The sequence below is a fragment of the Euprymna scolopes genome, chromosome 18 (genome assembly GCF_053919585.1).
Source record: "Euprymna scolopes isolate OS-2025 chromosome 18, ASM5391958v1, whole genome shotgun sequence".
Taxonomy (NCBI): Eukaryota; Metazoa; Mollusca; class Cephalopoda; order Sepiida; family Sepiolidae; genus Euprymna; species Euprymna scolopes.
Genome location: NC_136499.1, coordinates 70227959 through 70245864, shown reverse-complemented (window position 1 = coordinate 70245864; position 17906 = coordinate 70227959).

Here is a 17906-nt window from a genome sequence, read left to right as displayed (position 1 = left end):
AGTATATATATATATATATATATATATATATATATATATATATATATATATATATATATATATATATATATATGTTTCTTCCAACCATGAACAAATATTTATTAACAATCTAATGCCGTGCAACTTCCATTTTTTCAACATCGTTTGCAATAAAAATTATCAGTTTTTTTTTTCACTTTCCTTTTTTTTTTTTTTTTTTTTTTAAAGAATTCAGGTTCACACGGATTAAACTTTGATCTTTGATCTAAAATAAGAAATCAACCGACATCAGTTGGGATAAATGTCAATTTTTACAGACAAAAAAACATGTTCCAGTGACCTTTGCCACGTTTGCCGACATTACCGACCCTAACCTTTCACGTTTGAAATCGCAGCGAAAACACGTCATTTAATTTCGCTATCGAAGCAGAAAACGAACACTAAACCGGGGGCTTGGAAACCGCATGTAGATGCGCGTTATGAAAGAAAAAGAAAATGTTCACGATACATTTTAATATAGCAATCCATTGTGTTGCAGAGAAAAGAAACAAACGAAACAGAAAGGAAAAAAAAAAAAAAAAGCAAACACAGAAAGAATAAATATGTACGCATTTAAAGTGAAAAAGATGCCACGACATACATATATAACTGATACTTGATTGGCTGTAAAAAAATGTTCTGCTTGAAAAACTAACCAATCAAAAACTGTTAAATTGAACGTTCGAGACCATCCTAGCTTGTTCAATAAAGTATTATCCGTCAGTCATTGTTTCTTAAATTCGATGCATTCGAGAATCATGGTATGCAAATTAACGACGCATATTTTACGAATGCAAAAATTGACTATAAAACTAATGATAGCATGTATGTACATCTGTATGTATGTATGCATGTATGTATGTATGTATGTATATATGTATGTATGCATGTATGGATCGATTAAGCGCTAAGATTTCGGATTTACGAGATTAGCATACCTGGTTCGAATCTCGACCAAGCTGATTAGCGAGGTTTATTAATTAAATTAAACAATAGTAACCATCCAGATATACTCCCTCTAGAAAATGGGTAGAAAAATTAGGGTAGACTGCCCCTTTTGTACCCGATGCAACAATTCTTTCACTTTTAATTTAGATGCGCAACACACAGACATATGTCTGTCTGTCTGTTTGTCTATCTATCTATCTATCTATCTATCTATCTATATATATATATATATATATGTATATATATATCTATATATATATAAACACACACATATATGCATATATATATTTATTTTACAAAGAAATCACTTATCAAGGGCCATATGCCACTTGAGGATAAGGGTTAAACAGTGTACAATAGTCAAAGGGACAATATCATAGTAATCGTTAGAAGTGTAAATTTAATATATTGAATTACGTTAGGGGAATGGCTCATCAAGAACTTATTTACGTTGAACTTGAAGACAACCAGATTGTAGTCAGCTGGAAAGCAGGTAAACGGAAGAGAGTTCCACAAGTGTGCAGTTCTCAGAAAGAAGCTTTGTTCATGGAGAAAGAGGCTTTATATATATATATATATATATATATATATATATATATATATATATATATATATATACAAGCAGGTCGCCTAGCGTTGTCCGGTCGTAAAATATGCATAAATATTATATTTTAATTAATGCAGAATTCTTATTTATTATGAACAGAAATACCGTAGGTATTAAACGTAACGTTAGATTCTTTTAAAAACTGAAGTCAAAAAAGGAAAGAAACTGAGACATGTGCGTGCGAGTATTTTTTTTCTAAACAGTTCGCTTCTTGTAAGTAAAAATAAATACTCGACCTGAGATCGAAACCAAAACCTAAAGACATTAAGTACGATAACCATTAGGCCAGATTAAAACGATCGTTAAAACGTGTTTACAAACCTACTTATTCTTAGCATAAGTAATATTTCATGGGAACGATAAACACATACGCATTTGTAAAACAGTGTACAAACAGATAAAAATGATCCCCCACATACCAATTTTGACCCCTTAGCAGCCTTTTTTTCTTGATGAAAACAGATAAACTATTTCTACATGTCTGAATACCGTATATACCAAATTCCAAGTCTGTAGATCCAAACTTCGTTGAGTATATAGGTTATATATGTGTCCTTGTACACACAAATTTTCACTTTCATATATATATATATATATATATATATATATATATATATATATATGATTGCAACGTCTTGTCAGACGAGTGCCACTCCCTCAGACATTAAAAATCCATGAGCCCAAATGCCTGAGGGAGTATCTATACAAATATGATGTTACAGAGTCTTAGCTTTGTACGACAGCTATGTCTCTCTCTTGGTTCAAAATGTTGAGATCCAGCAACAAGCAAGAGCAAGATATCCAGCAACAAATTAAACTGCAGACCAGCTTAATGCGGGTAATGGTCTTCCGCTTAATGGTTTATTAAATATATATATATATATATATATATATATATATATATATATATATATATATATATATATATATATATATATATATATACATACATGGGTTGGACAAAATAATAGAAATATCTTCAAAATCAGCAAAATATAATTTAATATGCTGTAGGTTCCCATTTTGCGCCGTAAACTGGCTGTAACTATCTTTTTATCAAGTGTTGATATGCCTTATCCCAAGATTTAAAATTCAACAAAGCAATAAATATGGCATGTGATTGCACCTGATTAACCTACATATATAGTTATGTATATACTGACACACACACGCGCACATTTTTTTACACAGGAATCACTACTTATCAAGGCCTGAAGGTCACTCGAGGATAAGAGTTAATGGGCATACGTTAGTCAGTGTGATTATAGCGTAGTAAACATAAGTAGTAGGAATTTTGTAAATTGGATAACTTAGGGAGACGCTTCATCAAGAACTTGTTTACGTTGGACTTGAAGACAATCAGACTGTAGTCAGCTGGAAAGCAGACAAATGGAAGAGAATTCCACAGGTGTGCAGTTCTAAGAAAGAAGCTTTGTTCATAGAATCTACATTTAGGTTTAGGCACAGATAAAGAGTGTGGGAAATTATTGATAGTGGTTATATATATATATATATACATATATATATATAAATTTTAGGTTTTTGTGTATTGATATTCATATGAAAAAAACAAACTTTTTCTATTTATTTAAAACGAAAATAAGACATTTTTTTTAAACAGCAACCCCCACTTATCAAGGTCCGGAGATAAGTTGGATTACATAGGAGGACGGTTCATCAAGAACTTGTTTACATTGGACTTGAAGACATATATATGCATAGACTGGGAAGCAGGCCAACGGAAGAGAGTTCCACAGGCGCGCAGTTCTAAGAAAGAAGCTCTACTCATGGAATCTACATTTAGGTTTAGACACAGATAAAGAGTGTGGGAAACTATTGGTAGTGGTTCTGGCTAGACGAGTGTTTTTCGTGAAAGTTTGGCGAGGGGGACCATAGATTGAAGCTCAGACGAGCACCTACCATGGAAATAACGATAAAGCAGAGAAGGCTTGCAACGTCTCTTCTGTGGGAAAGAGGTCGCAGGGAGGAGAAAAGGGCATCCCCACTAAGCTACGAAGTTTGTTTTGAACTCTGTGAATTCAGGATAAGCTGCTTTTAGCAGCTCCAGCCCAGATGTGGCAACAGTAGTCCATCGTTGGCCGTACCTGGCTTTTATATAGGTAGATAATTGCATCAGGAGTGAGATATCTACTGGAGCGGTAGAAACATCTTACCATTTTCCCAGCGACCTTGGCAACGGATTTTTTTTTTATATAGCTGTTCCATTTCAGATCGTGAGTAAAGGTCAAAGCCAGAAGCTTATCAAAACATGAAGCCTCCTCAAGATGAGAGTTATTCATTTCAATTGATGCCAGATGGACATCAGAGCGTTGATAATGTAAGGATATAAGCTTGGTTTTAGATGCGTTAAATGTAACCAGCCACCTCTTTCCCCATTGTACTACGCGATCAAGATCAGAGGAGAGAGAGTCAGAGAGAACTTCGTCAAAAGATCTAGCTAATTTGCATATTCTTTTAAACATTCATTTCAATCAATTCCATATTAGTTTTTTTTCAGTTTTCTTATGGGATGATCAGCTTTAGATAACTATTACATGTGATTATATCGATGCAGATATTCTACATGATTTATACTTGTGTAATATTTGCGTAGAAAGATTATAGTAACCACGAACCTCTTTCTATATATATTTATGTATGTACATATACACTTGCTTAAATTTTGCCTACCAAACTCTTCTGTCAGTTTTTGGTCTACAGACATGAAACTTAATATAAGTGTATTCAAACCCATGCGAAACTTTATATTTGTGTTTCAGCCAAGGAAAATTGGTGCAAAAGTGTGAAAATTAAAAAAAAAAATGAAATTTGCCCGGAAGAAGGTTGAACGACGGTATTGCGAATATGCATTTGTAACGTAATACCTATTCGTTCATGTTTTAATTTTTAGCCTTGCAGCAAACATGTCTTCATTGCACAGGCATTAAAATCAAAGGAAAAAGTAAATCGTAAGGTAAACGTTTTGGTTTCGATTCTTGGTAGTGGTGCACGAGTCATTTTTTTAAACTTTTTAAATCATGACTATATATTGTGTGTCCAATATAATATAACTAGCAGGACCCGTTAACCGGCGTCGCCCGGTGAAAGCATGCCCGCCCTCATTGAAATGTGATGTAAGACATCGATCAGCCAATCAATGCGCTGCAAAGTAGCAGACGAACTTTTTGAAATAAAAATTGGAAGGAAATAAAACATCATTCAGTTCATTAAGCAGCACACACCTGTAATAGCATTTTTTGAAAATTGTAAAAAAAAAAAAGTGAATAAGTCCAGTTTTAAAAAATATTTGATGACGCCGGAACATATTGTCAAGAAAAAAATTAATTGCGGTAAAAACAAACAAACAAACAAACAAACAAACAAACAAACAAACAAACCAACCAACCAACAAACAAACAAAAAACTGCGTTACCTTTGGCGAGAAGTGCATCATCGCCAAAAGAAGATCTGAGAAGAATGGATGTAGGCGGAGATGCACGCGCACGCAATGCACCCCCAACCTCTCCATGTTAAGAACGGCTTTCGAAATAAACACCCCAACCTACCCATGTTTTTTTTTTTATTACATTTTCACCTCAAACGAGGCACATCGCCACTTTGGTGTAGGGGCTACTATCAGGGGCAACAATTACTGGGTTACTATGTAGGGAGTTGCACAGCAAGATGTCGATTCACGCTACACTTGAACTTCTGCATGTCAGTACAGTTGGGAAAGCAGAGATCCGGAAGGGAATTCCAAAGTCTAGCGGTTCTGGGGAGGAAACTACTGTTAAGAACGGCTTTCAGAATTAACACCCCCCCCACAACCTCCCCATGTTAAAAACGGCTTTTGGAACAGACACTCCTCCCCAACCTCCTCATGTTAAGAACCGCTATTAGAAAAAAAAAGCAAAAAAAATATAATTTATTAATCTTTTCCGCAAAAAAAAAAAAAAAATTTTGTTGTTACACAAAAACTAAAAAAAAATCATTGTTTATCTGTTTTGTTTTGAAATTTTCGTTGAACCGAAAAACTGAACAAATTACAGTAAAAAAAGAAGCTTATTATATTACAAAAAAAAAAAAAATTGCTATCGTACGTCGTTGTTTCTTGGTTTATTATTTGTTTTGTTTATTTCTTCTGCTAAAATTATTATGTTTACAGGTTTCCTTCGATTTTTTTTAGCAGCGTTTCTTACGCTTTCATAATCAGCGGTTAACGTCGTGTTCCGAGCAACACCGATCGGATGTTGAGATACATCTGGTACAAATTTTGCAGAAGTACCTGAATGTATAAAAACGGTCCTTAGGAAATGAAATATGTGAAATATAGTGGTGCGTATCGCCAAATTTTTAAATGGTACTTTCAAGTTAAATTCAAGTTTTACACTATCTTTGTTTTTTAAATTAAATTGTTGGGTGTGCCTAAACTAAATAAAAAGTGTGTTCGAATAAACACAAAAACAGGATTAGTCTCTCTCTCTGTCGTTACTGTGCTCGAAAACGCGTTAATGGATTCACAATTAAGCCAACGATAAATATAACTTACATGTTAGGAAAAAGATAGTATAGTTTTTTTGGGGGAGTGTTATTGTATTTTTTGCAGAAATAATTACAAACACTTTAAATTTCAATCATTGTGAATCTATTCAAACGGTCCCTAGGAAATGAAATATGCAAACTGAAGTGTTGTGTACCGCACTATTTTTGTAAATAGTAATTTGAAGTTATTATCTAGGTTTACAATATCTTTGGGTATTTTTTTTATTAAATTGTTAGGTGTGCCTATAGTAAATAAAAATTGTGCTTGAATGAAAACAAAAACAGATATAAGTCTCTCTCGCTCTTTCTCTCTATATCTTTCTCTCTCTGGGTCGGGAACATTTTAGAAAACTCGTTAATGGATTCTCAATTAAGCCAACGACAAATGTAACTCATGCGTTCGGAAAAAGATATTTTTTTTGTTTCAGAGTGTAATATTTTCACAAATAAACAATAAAATGTAATAGTGTCCTGAATTATATGTAAATAAAACGTAAGAATATTGTGTACGTACAGAAATGGCGTTGTGATTTAGTTTCAAACTGTTCGTTTAATGGCTGAAAACCGAATGTTTGAATTTTAGAATGAACACTTCTGCTGCGCCGGATATTTAAAAGGGAGAAATTATTATTTGTGTCGGATATAAGGTGTAACAATATGTATTTGTATAGGAAATCTGTAGTCATTTAATGACGACTAACACGCAGGAAAGTTAGAAATTGTATAAATGCACTCGGTGTAGAATAGTGCCGTAAGAGGACTCGGTATAGAGAGAGTGAAATTTCAGGGATTTCCTTTGTAGTTTAGGACAATGATGGTCATGGCGCTCCTCAGAATATAAGTAATGTTTTAATATTACGAAGTAATATGTATGTAATTATGTTCTATAGCTAGATAACGTAATGGCTAATGATGTAAACATAATGATACTCTATATGCCATCTCTTGTTGTCGACCTACGATAGTTTGGTCCAGAGGGGGTAAATTGAACCTACTTTATTATATACAGACAATAAAAACGAAATTCGCATTAAACAAAATATCATATTAAGCGTATTAAACGACCGGGCAATACCGGGTGGCCTACTAGTTAACACACACACACACACACACACACACACACACACACACACACATATATATATATATATAATATATATATATATATATATATATATATATATATATATATATATATAAGTTGTTTATAAAGTCCGTGTGCACCTTAAAACGTGGTCCTGAACATGACCTTAAACTATATCCAGTGGTGGGGCCCCAGCTTGCGGTCTTTGAGGAGTGTGGAGTCACCATTTAATTGCCATTGCTCCCAGATCCACTCTGACACCAGGCATCTTAACAGTAGATAATTGATATATATATATATATATATATATATATATATATAAAACTTTTTCTGTGTATCTGTGTAAGCGTGTGTCTGTGTGTATTAGAGTTCGTTCTCTATAGACTCGGAAACGGCTAGGTTGATTTTTATGAAATTTCACATGTAGGTATTTTATGTGCATGGCAGTGTTTTAGAAAGGTTTTGTGCCGGAATGTGTTTGATTTATCAAATTAACGATAATCCATAATCGAAATAACCCGATGGAAGGAAGAACAGGTGATTTTGGCCAAAGTTAACATCTTAAACAGCCTAACATCACAAGTGCATTTGAGAAGTTTTTTTTACCACACACATACCAGAAGGCTCAACACATAAAATCAACAGTTGGTTCTTTGATATGACAAAGGTGCGTTCGAAATGAGTGTTTCTGTTTAGAGCACAATTGAAGCATGGTACTTCACTTTTGCATTTGAAAGTTTAATGCAAGCCATTATATATAAAAATAACTTAATAAAGTCAAAAGTAGGTTCTCTAAAGTGCAATGTAGAATATAATATATTGTGAACTTAGTCACTGCGAAAAGCAATGTAAAGTGTCCTCCAATGGTTGCTGGGATGAGTCCCCAATTAGAGCAGGAATCAATCGATTTGATTGAAAAATGGGCTATTTTATCGATTCATGATGATTGGTGATTATGATTGATGATTCATTGATCAATATTCAATTCCGGACAACGTCGGGTCACCTTGCTAGTATATATATATATATATATATATATATATATTGTCATGTGCGCCTCGTCCATTTGGGTATATGGAGGGCGCACGCTTGTCAAGGATAAAAAAAGGAAGGGGATATGAAAGCAAACGAAACAAAGGGATAGAAGGCTTTTTTTAAAATAAAATATTTATTTCATGCGGACAAATTATCCGCCCAGGGATATGACTCGTGTTAAGGTCCTACTAGGGAACAGTTTTCCTTGTTATACAAAAAGGCCGAAATAAGGAACGTGGATTAATTCTTATGAGACAAACGGGATAAAAAAATAAACAAGGTCGGACACAACGAATGCGAGAAATAACAAAAACACAATTCAAACAATATAAAATAAATTTATTTCCAGAGACAACACTAAAGAAATGAAAATATTCGAATTACAGGGTTTGGGGTATTTTTAGCTATTACGAACTGAGCAACAATCTTGAAATGAAAGAAGCAAATAATAGTGTAACTGGAAATTGTTCGATGACACACAAGAATTGATTTTCAGTCGGAGAAAGAGAAATGAGAATAGCTCCAACATCAACACAGTTTTTCTTTTTCTTATATCTTGTTCATAACGTATTTAGTCTAAGAGGGGCTCCTTTATAGAGAGATGAAAATCTTCAAACATAAACTCACAGCTTTTCTTTGTTCTTTCGTTTTATATTTTGTCCACAGCATGTCTGTCGTTATACGTTTGTATGTGGCGTTATTCGTTTTCAGCGTCCAATATATATATATATATTTTTCTGCGTCTCCGTTCCCATGCTTGGAGACACGCCATGACTGTTTTAGGACTGCAGAGAAAATGAGACCGAATTCTACTAGAAATAGGCAAAAGAAGGGGTTTCGACTTCTGATGTTTTTTCCACTTCGCATTTACATCTAAAAATAGATTCGACGAAATATTCCGATAACTGAATCTTTGGCTTCCGAGACAGGGTCACAGTGTAGTATGTGTTCTGGTGTTGTCCTCTCAGTGAAGGAGAAACCATCCATGACTGAGGTAATTTCTACTTTTGTTCGGATCCAGAATGCCTTTCTCTAGGAAGCGGAATTTCCCCATATCAAAAACCGATCTTGTGTCCAACTCTGCCCTTGGTGCGAGGCGAGTAAATAAGAAATAAATATTGTTGCACGTTCTCCTCCCTCCAGACCGACTTTAGTAGCAGGATTAAAAAAAAAGGATGAATTTGTGGACCTTTGCTAAGTTCAAACAAATATTAATATTTATTCTATTGCTAACAAATAAGGAATATATATATAATGTTGAGGTGGCCATGCGTGACAATATATATATATATATATGAATAAGCCGCTATATATATATATATATATATATATATATATATATATATATATATATATATATATATATATATATATATGTGACAATCAATGCGACGGTTGTAGGTTCGATCCACGACTGGGGAAAGGTGTATGTCCAGCCGCACTGATGAGTTGTGATACAACGAAAGAGTACTGTACGAGGATGACAATTAAAGCCCCACTCTTTTGGTTGAGCACTTTGTAAATATATTTTCGCCCGACGCGTATGTCATTTATTACGCGAAGCCAACTATTAACTTCTTTGTAAACAAGTTGTTGGTTAGAGCACTGTTTTGACGTACTGTGTTTATTTGCTTCCCCACGAAATGCCATTTTTTAATATCGAGTCGGGAGAGAGCGAAGGGAAAAGAGGGCTAGCTCCCGAGAGGTGAGAAATGGGAGGTGGATAGTGAGAGTCTCTTGGTATATAGGATTGCCCCTACACGGACCAGAAACTCATTGCCACAAGGGCAATGGTCTTTGCTTGCAGCATCTGCCGGAACAGATACTACACTTTGATCTTGGTACGAAGGCTAAACCATCTGAGAAGAGCTGTCGACTGTGAAGCGACGGTTGTAGGTTCGATTCACGGTTGGAGAAAGGTGTATGTCAAGCCGTACTGATATATATACCATAACATATGTTATTCTATATCATAACATATGTTATTCTATACCATAACATATGTTATTCTATACCATAACATATGTTATTCTGTACCATAACATATGTTATTCTATACTATAACATATGTTATTCTATACGATAACATATGTTATTCTGTACCATACCATATGTAATTCTATACCATAACATATGTTATTCTGTACCATAACATATGTAATTCTATACCATAACATATGTTATTCTGTACCATAATATATGTTATTCTATGCCATAACATATGTTATCCTATGCCATAACATATGTTATCCTATGCCATAACATATGTTATTCTATACCATAACATATGTAATTCTATACCATAACATATGTTATTCTATACCATAACATATGTTATTCTATACCATAACATATGTAATTCTATACCATAACATATGTTATTCTATACCATAACATATGTTATTCTATACCATAACATATGTTATTCTATACCATAACATATGTTATTCTATACCATAACATATGTAATTCTATACCATAACATATGTAATTCTACACCATAACATATGTTATTCTATACCATAACATATGTTATTCTATACCATAACATATGTTATTCTATACAATAAGATATGTAATTCTATACCATAACATATGTTATTCTATACCATAACATATGTTATTCTATACCATAACATATGTTATTCTATACCATAACATATGTAATTCTATACCATAACATATGTAATTCTACACCATAACATATGTTATTCTATACCATAACATATGTTATTCTATACCATAACATATGTTATTCTATACCATAACATATGTAATTCTATACCATAACATATGTTATTCTATACCATAACATATGTTATTCTATACCATAACATATGTTATTCTATACCATAACATATGTTATTCTATACCATAACATATGTAATTCTATACCATAACATATGTAATTCTACACCATAACATATGTTATTCTATACCATAACATATGTTATTCTATACCATAACATATGTTATTCTATACCATAACATATGTAATTCTATACCATAACATATGTTATTCTATACCATAACATATGTTATTCTATACCATAACATATGTTATTCTATACCATAACATATGTTATTCTATACCATAACATATGTAATTCTATACCATAACATATGTAATTCTACACCATAACATATGTTATTCTATACCATAACATATGTTATTCTATACCATAACATATGTTATTCTATACCATAACATATGTAATTCTATACCATAACATATGTTATTCTATACCATAACATATGTAATTCTATACCATAACATATGTAATTCTACACCATAACATATGTTATTCTATACCATAACATATGTTATTCTATACCATAACATATGTTATTCTATACCATAACATATGTAATTCTATACCATAACATATGTAATTCTACACCATAACATATGTTATTCTATACCATAACATATGTTATTCTATACCATAACATATGTTATTCTATACCATAACATATGTAATTCTATACCATAACATATGTAATTCTACACCATAACATATGTTATTCTATACCATAACATATGTTATTCTATACCATAACATATGTTATTCTATACCATAACATATGTAATTCTATACCATAACATATGTTATTCTATACCATAACATATGTTATTCTATACCATAACATATGTTATTCTATACCATAACATATGTTATTCTATACCATAACATATGTTATTCTATACCATAACATATGTTATTCTATACCATAACATATGTTATTCTATACCATAACATATGTTATTCTATACCATAACATATGTTATTCTATACCATAACATATGTTATTCTATACCATAACATATGTTATTCTATACCATAACATATGTTATTCTATACCATAACATATGTTATTCTATACCATAACATATGTTATTCTATACCATAACATATGTTATTCTATACCATAACATATGTTATTCTATACCATAACATATGTTATTCTATACCATAACATATGTTATTCTATACCATAACATATGTTATTCTATACCATAACATATGTTATTCTATACCATAACATATGTTATTCTATACCATAACATATGCTATTCTATACCATAACATATGTTATTCTATACCATAACATATGTTATTCTATACCATAACATATGTTATTCTATACCATAACATATGTTATTCTATACCATAACATATGTAATTCTATACCATAACATATGTTATTCTATACCATAACATATGTTATTCTATACCATAACATATGTTATTCTATACCATAACATATGTAATTCTATACCATAACATATGTAATTCTACACCATAACATATGTTATTCTATACCATAACATATGTAATTCTATACCATAACATATGTTATTCTATACCATAACATATGTTATTCTATACCATAACATATGTTATTCTATACCATAAGATATGTTATTCTATACCATAACATATGTTATTCTATACCATAACATATGTAATTCTACACCATAACATATGTTATTCTATACCATAACATATGTAATTCTATACCATAACATATGTAATTCTATACCATAACATATGTTATTCTATACCATAACATATGTTATTCTATACCATAACATATGTTATTCTATACCATAACATATGTAATTCTATACCATAACATATGTAATTCTACACCATAACATATGTTATTCTATACCATAACATATGTTATTCTATACTATAACATATGTTATTCTATACGATAACATATGTTATTCTGTACCATACCATATGTAATTCTATACCATAACATATGTTATTCTGTACCATAACATATGTTATTCTGTACCATAATATATGTTATTCTATGCCATAACATATGTTATCCTATGCCATAACATATGTTATCCTATGCCATAACATATGTTATTCTATACCATAACATATGTTATTCTATACCATAACATATGTTATTCTATACCATAACATATGTAATTCTATACCATAACATATGTCATTCTATACCATAAAATATGTTATTCTGTACCATACCATATGTTATTCTGTACCATAACATATGTTATTCTGTACCATAACATATGTTATCCTATGCCATAACATATGTTATCCTATGCCATAACATATGTTATTCTATACCATAACATATGTTATTCTATACCATAACATATGTTATTCTATACCATAACATATGTAATTCTATACCATAACATATGTTATTCTATACCATAACATATGTTATTCTATACCATAACATATGTTATTCTATACCATAACATATGTTATTCTATACCATAACATATGTTATCCTATGCCATAACATATGTTATTCTATACCATAACATATGTTATTCTATACCATAACATATGTTATTCTATACCATAACATATGTTATCCTATGCCATAACATATGTTATTCTGTACCATAACATATGTTATTCTGTACCATAACATATGTTATCCTATGCCATAACATATGTTATCCTATGCCATAACATATGTTATCCTATGCCATAACATATGTTATTCTATACCATAACATATTTTATTCTATACCATAACATATGTAATTCTATACCATAACATATGTTATTCTATACCATAACATATGTTATTCTATACCATAACATATGTTATTCTATACCATAACATATGTTATTCTATACCATAACATATGTAATTCTATACCATAACATATGTTATTCTATACCATAACATATGTAATTCTATACCATAACATATGTTATTCTATACCATAACATATGTTATTCTATACCATAACATATGTTATCCTATGCCATAACATATGTTATTCTATACCATAACATATGTTATTCTATACCATAACATATGTTATTCTATACCATAACATATGTTATTCTATACCATAACATATGTTATTCTATACCATAACATATGCTATTCTATACCATAACATATGTTATTCTATACCATAACATATGTTATTCTATACCATAACATATGTTATTCTATACCATAACATATGTTATTCTATACCATAACATATGTTATTCTATACCATAACATATGTTATTCTATACCATAACATATGTTATCCTATGCCATAACATATGTTATTCTATACCATAACATATGTTATTCTATACCATAACATATGTAATTCTATACCATAACATATGTTATTCTATACCATAACATATGTTATCCTATGCCATAACATATGTTATTCTATACCATAACATATGTTATTCTATACCATAACATATGTTATTCTATACCATAACATATGTTATTCTATACCATAACATATGTTATTCTATACCATAACATATGTTATTCTATACCATAACATATGTTATTCTATACCATAACATATGTAATTCTATACCATAACATATGTTATTCTATACCATAACATATGTTATTCTGTACCATAACATATGTTATTCTATACCATAACATATGTAATTTCTACACCATAACATATATTATTCTATACCATAACATATGTAATTCTATACCATAATATATGTTATTCTATACCATAACAGAAAAAAAAACACATTGAAAATGTACTACTTCACACATTGGCTCTATCTATGAGATTGGACACTGACTTGTGAGCAACACAGAATAGCTTTCTGGTACAATGGTATAACAAATTACAGTGAAAATTCTTTCTTCCAACCAACGCGGAACTTAAAAACATCTGTTTTATGTGGGATATTGATAACTCTAGAGCACATCTGCTCTATCTATTTTTCGCGAATTACCAAATATAATACTTTATTGTTGTTGTTGTTGTTCTTCTTCTTCTTCTTCATCTTCTTCTTCATATTATTATTATTGCTCTTGAACAATGCTTAGTTTAAAAAAGTACGGATAAGTTTTTATCTCTCGAGCAACGCTTTGTTCAAACGCTCCTGTTGTGTTAAAGATGCTGACCAATATAAAACTGCAATCTATTGCAATTTATTGCTACCGTTTAGAGCATTGCATAAATCACACAAATAAAATAAAAGAATGCCTCCAGAGCATTACCAAAACCACTTTTTCCAAGTGTCTTACCACCCATTTCATAGCTCGATGAGTATCTTAGGAAATGTTAAATAATTTTGAAAGAAAATATTGAGTGGAAGGAATACATTGAAATTAGTATTTTATTTCCGAATTACGGCTGAAAAATTCGACTCCACCATTAATAGTGCACAGGGCTTTGGGAACACTTCCACTAATCCCAGTTAATTTTACATGAGAATACACTTTAGATTTCATCCAAATTTTTCAATTTGTTTTCTATAGGAGATACATACATATACGCACAGACATTGACTTTTAAAATGAAGTTTACACAAATGCTCCCCTTGTTAGGTATTATCAAAAGTAACAAAGCATTTTTTTAAGTTTTGACTCTTGTGCACGTTTCAAAATAATGCCAACATATTTACCAGATTTTGTAGTTCATAACTGATTGATAAAGAGAGAAGGTCTCTCGAAAATTCTCACCCCCAAATAAGAAAAAAAAGGAAAAAAACCCAAAACAACAACACTATATTTAAAAGCCAAAAAAGACAACTTTAATGATAACTAAGCAGAGAATTTCAGTTTTCTGCAATTCGTTTGATTTTTATTACTTTTAGTCACCCCTCCCCACACACACAACCAAACACATATATAGTTTCTAAAGTCAACAAATTCTTTCTCCATAAATAATCAAACGCAGTAAATACACTTAATTATAGTATTCTCACTCAGTCGTTGCCAATCATGCCGTCTAATCAAATTTTATATTTAAGTAGTTCCGTAACATAGTACACGTTTACACACGTGTTAACATGTAGTGAACCAACACGTTGTGGACTCCGTCACAAGGAAAATAAGAAAAGGAATAACTTGATTCACTTTTTTACCGTTGAAACAATGGTATTTATTTCCGGTACTTTCTCTGAATTAAACGTGATCGTGATTTTCGATCTCCGCACACGTCCTTGTTTTTCTTCTTTGCCGTGAGATCACTTGGCACACGGTTTGGTCATTTGCACAGAGCTGCCCTACGCGTGTCCGCGCTCTATTATAGTTGTTGATCTTAATAACTGATGACCAAACGGTAAAATAAAAATGAAAATGACACGTTAGCCGCAGACAGGCTCCGAATATGGCACATTACCGTGGAAACCACAGCAAAAAAGTAAATACAGTATAAAACAAAAGAATAACAACGTCTATCCATTAATTAATTATATTTGACAAATTATTAAGACAATGAAATGACTGAATGATTATGATTTACCTACGTATAAATGAATACGCACGAATATTTATGTGTGTATTAGTGTGCCTTTTTGGTTAGTGAAAGAATGTGTATGTGCTAAATTCGACTGGCGCCATGTGCGTTTACCTGTATGTAAATAACCTGCCTCTGTTTCGTTAGTGAAAGAATATGCGTACAAACTTGAGTACGAGAGTGTTTAGTTTAAATTATTTATATGATGGCACTGTTTTTAGTCGTCCATGAAAGTCACTCGTCGCGTTTGTCGAGGCTTTTCAACCAAGTGGCGAAATTAGCATCTATGGGCGTACTCACGTACGTCGTGTAATAGTAAAAATATTGGAATATATATAAATATATATATATATATATATATATATATATATATATATATATATATGTAATGAATGAATGACAAAAGTCTATGACTATCTTGCAATTTTATTCCTTTGATTCAGTTGGCATTTACAATTCTTGACAGTATCTGTTTCGTAGTGCAAAATCAATCACTTAATTATTATATAAATCAGTGAATCTATTTTTATTATCTATTTTATTAAAATTTATTAGTCGGAATAAAATTCTAAGATGGTCAACATCATGAACTTGGGAATATAGACTTTTGTCATTTATTCATTATATTGCTCTGTAATTACACTGAGCTTCTTAAATAAGGATTAGTATATATATATATATATATATATATATATGTTTTACCGAAAATACGGTAGAATTACACATGGACGAAAGAGGCTACTATTTGAGATCGTGTCTAATGAGGTACTATAGGGGGTTGAGCAGCAAGATGTATGTTCACAGGTTAGTGCAGTGAAGAAAGAAGAAACTATTAAACTAGAAGACTTTTCGGCATCTAGGGACCTTAACAGTGAACTGATGGGAGTTTGCTGCTTGTCATGTACGTCGAGGGGGCCGTAATGCGTATGAGTTCATCAGAGCACAATCCATTAAAGTGTTTGTAAAATTGTCGCTGAGATACAATAATGGAGTGATGGGACAGAGGTTGGAGCTTGATCGATAGTGCGATACTATAGATTTGATACTTTTTTGGACCCAGTGATAAACTGATGATAGATGTACCAGCTGAGATGTGGCAACAATATTCTATGTATGGCGACTTCTGGCCTTTTTTTTTAAGATCTAGGATACTCTCTTGTGTGAGTTATTTTCTAGCTCGGTAGAGGGAGCCTACTTTCTTTTCAGCAAATTTTTCCTCAATGTATATGTTCCAATTTACGTTGCCTATGAATGTTAAGCCGATAAGTTTGAAGAATGAGTTCTCAGGTGTTATTTGTCATGACAATCGGTGGTTGAGAAGGTTTTTTGTAGTTGTTAAAGGAAAGAAGCTTAGTCTTAGTAGCAACATTGATTTTTTAATGAAGAGCCATAATAATCACGTTTAACCCTATTGTTGTTTGTGACAA